The sequence below is a fragment of the Humulus lupulus genome, chromosome X (assembly GCF_963169125.1).
Source record: "Humulus lupulus chromosome X, drHumLupu1.1, whole genome shotgun sequence".
NCBI lineage: Eukaryota > Viridiplantae > Streptophyta > Magnoliopsida > Rosales > Cannabaceae > Humulus > Humulus lupulus.
In genome coordinates this window covers 157,684,845-157,688,501 of record NC_084802.1, presented here as the reverse complement: position 1 = coordinate 157,688,501, position 3,657 = coordinate 157,684,845, and the positions used below count along the sequence as shown (strand labels likewise).

Sequence of the window (3,657 nt, the reverse complement as noted above, 5' to 3'; positions counted from 1 at the left end):
ATTTTTCTTAATATCAATAAAGTTAATTTTTGTTCTAATTTGATTTGTTTTTTTTTTTCTGTTTAACATTTATTTCGATCAAGGTTCTATTGTGTTTTAGGAATTGTTGGTATATGCGAAGCAATAGACGAAAGAAGATTACACCAATCGATTTGGAAATTGAAAGAATGTGTAGACAGAACCAGAAAATGAAGAAGAGATTGGAGTTTACCATGGCTGACAATTTGGGAAACAGTGCTAATAATGGTCAAGAGGCTGCAGAGGTTCCAAGGGAACAAGGACTAAGGACTTTGAGAGATTATGTACTTCCTACTGTAACAGGAGTGCATTCATGCATTAGACCTCCAACCATTGCTGCAAATAATTTTGAGATTAAGCCAGTAATTCTCCAAATGGTCCAAACAATTGTTCAGTTTGGAGGTATGCCAACGGAAGACCCCAATTTACACATAGCTAATTTTCTGGAGTTATGTGCTACGTTCAAGATGAATGGGGTGAGTGATGATGCTATAAGATTGAGGCTATTCCCATTTTCACTGAGGGATAGGGTGAAGAGCTGGCTGATATCCTTACAGGCAAATTCTATCACTACATGGGAGGATTTAGCTTAGAAGTTCCTTGCCAAGTTCTTTCCTCCAGCGAAGGCTGCAAAACTAAGGGGAGAGATCTATAATTTTTATCAGATGGAAGGAGAGTCATTGTATGATTCTTGGAAGCGATTTAAGGAGTTGTAAAGGAAATGTCCACACCATGGTATAGAAAAGTGGATGTTGGTGCATAATTTTTACAATGGGTTGAATGGAACAACTAGAACAATTGTAGATGTTGCGGCGGGAGGTGCTTTTATGAGTAAGAGTACTAATGAGGCTCATGAGTTATTAGAGGAGATGGCGATGAATAATTATCAGTGGCCAACTGAAAGGGGACAACCAAAGAAGGTGGCTGGAATGATGGAATTGAACGCTATATCCATGCTTACAGCTCAAGTAGCAGCCTTGACAAAGCAACTACAAAAGACTACACTCCCATCTCAACTTATGCAAGTTCAAAACCTGTATGAATTGTGTGGTACTACCCATCAACCCAACCAATGCCCTGCTCTAGATATGAATAACATGCCCATGGAAGAAGTACAAGCTATAGGGAATTACCAAAGACAACCCAATAATCCAAACTCCATGTCCTACAACCCAGGTTGGAAGAACCATCCTAACTTTTCCTGGTCCAATAACCAAAACACTCTACAACCTTACCCTCCACCTTAGCCACAATATCAACCTGCACAAAATAGGCCACCATATCCACAGCAACATGCCCAACTTCACCCTCCACCTGGATATTATCAACCACAAAATAGACCACAACAAATGCCAATGAAACCAGCTGAACCCCAACCTGATGTATTTAACCAATTTATGACTAAAACCAGGTCATCTATAAGGAGTTTGGAGACTCAAATAGGGCAGTTGGCTACTTTAATGTCTAATAGAGCTCAAGGAAATTTTCCTAGCACTTCTGACTACAGAAGTTAATCCTAAAGAGCAATATCCTTGAGGAGTGGGACTAAGTATGAGGGGTCTACAGTAGACAACAAGGGCACGAAGATAGCTAATCAACATGTCACTAGTCCAGCACAAGAGGAGGAGGTTACTAAAGACCTTCCAAAGAAAGAGAAGTCTAATGAAGAAAAGGTCACTGAAGACCTTATCAAGAAAGAAGTGGTACCACCAGTGAGCATTGACCATCATGTTTGAATTCCATATCCACAAAGGCTTCGTAAGCATAATCTGGATAAGCAGTTTGCAAATATTTTAGAGGTGTTCAAGAAGCTACATATAAATATACAATTCGCAGAAGCATTATAGCAGATGCCCAGCTATGTGAAGTTTATGAAAGAAATTTTGTCAAGGAAAAAGAAGCTAGAGGATTATGAAACAGTTGCATTAACTGAAGAGTGCAGCGCCATACTACAAAAGAAACTACCTCCAAAGCTTAATGATCCGAGTAGTTTCAATATCCCATGTTCTATAGGGGGTTTAGTAGGAATAAAGGCTTTATGTGATTTAGGGGCCAGTGTGAATTTAATGCCTCTATCAATCTTTCAGAAGCTGAATTTGGGAGAAGCTCGGCCGACTACGGTATCTTTGCAGATGGCAGATAGGTCAGTTAAGCATCCTCTTGGAGTGATTGAGGATGTATTGGTAAAAGTTGGTAAATTCATCTTTCCTGTAGACTTCATTATTTTAGATATGGAGGAAGATGAAAATATTCCAATAATACTTGGAAGGCCATTCTTAGCGACTGGTAGGGCATTAATTGTTGTACAAAAGGGTGAATTAAAGTTGTGACTGCAAAAAAGAGGAAGTTATATTTAAAGTTTTTGCAGCAATAGAAATTCCAACTTGTTGTAGAGTTGAAGAAGTGGTGAACCAAGGAGAGAACAAGGTGGAAGTCTCTAAGAAAAGCTCCATAGTTAAAACTGGAATGAGAAAGGGGTGTAACCAGTTAAAAAAATACTTTAATGAAAGGAGTCGAAAGTTGTATGGGCAAGGGAAAGTTCCGATAATTTCTAATCACAAGAAGCAAGGTCCAACTCATACTACTGTGGCTTGAAAGGATGTGAGGGGAGGACTTGATCCGAGTTGAGTATAAAAGAAGGAGGCGACTAAATGACGTTAATGACAGCGCATTTGAGAGGCATCTCATTATTTTTACTTTTCATTTGTTTTAAGTTTTAAAGTTAATGAACAATTTTAGTTTTCGTTTGGAATTTTATTTTATTTTAGTTTTTTATTTTTAGTATTTTTGAATGTAATAGAACCGTGGAAATCGGGAAAACTATTGAAAAAAAATGAATATGTTGAAGACTGAGGAAAGGGTCGCGGCGCATGGAGCAAGGGCCACGGCATTGACAAAACCCGAAAGGTTGGAGTTGGCTCCACATGGAGCCAGCGCCGCAGCGCATGGGTGAAGGGCTGCGGTACTTCATCGGGTTCTCAGAAAAAAAAAATTTAGACACAGGCCGCAACACTTGAAAGAGAGCGTCGCGGCGCTTATGGGATTCGAGGATTAAAAGGGGGCTGCCTCCATCTATTTGGTCACTTCTTTCATTTTGTAAAAAAATTTCCAGTTCTCTCTCTACCTTTTCTCTTCAACCCAGAAATTTTCTCTCCAATCCCCTCTTACACCTTGAATCCTTACATCTTACTCTTCACACATATCTTTTTCATTCAATTTCCCTAGTTTTGCTACACAAATCCCTAATTCTCAAAACTTTCAAACCCTTTTTTTTTCAAATTTTATCCATTGGGGTCCAATTTGAGATTTATTGGTTACTTGGTGCATTTGAAGGGTTCAAGAGGAGTTTATCACAATCAAGTAAGTTTTTCTACAAAGATTTGAATTTTTTTTTGGGTGATTTACTTATATTAAAGATATTGTTGAAAGAATTATAGTTTTTGGATTATTGTGTTGATTGAGAATCATTGTGGTGTTATTTTGAACTATTTGGGATCATTATTAGTATATTGTAATGTTTGGGGAATATTGAATGTTTAGGGGAGGTGCTGTCAAATTTTTAGTAGGATATTATGAGACCTAAAAGAAATTCTTCTAGAGCATCATCCTCTAGGAACGCCAATAGAACATCATCCTCTA

General features: G+C 38.2%; 1 non-coding gene across 1 annotated transcript; it reads right to left on the bottom strand.

The window, feature by feature from the left end:
- Window positions 1-650: 650 nt before the first annotated feature.
- On the bottom strand, window positions 651-757 carry LOC133807707 (small nucleolar RNA R71). Its single transcript, XR_009879606.1, has one exon. It is a non-coding gene; the product is annotated as a small nucleolar RNA R71 (small nucleolar RNA).
- Window positions 758-3,657: the final 2,900 nt, after the last annotated feature.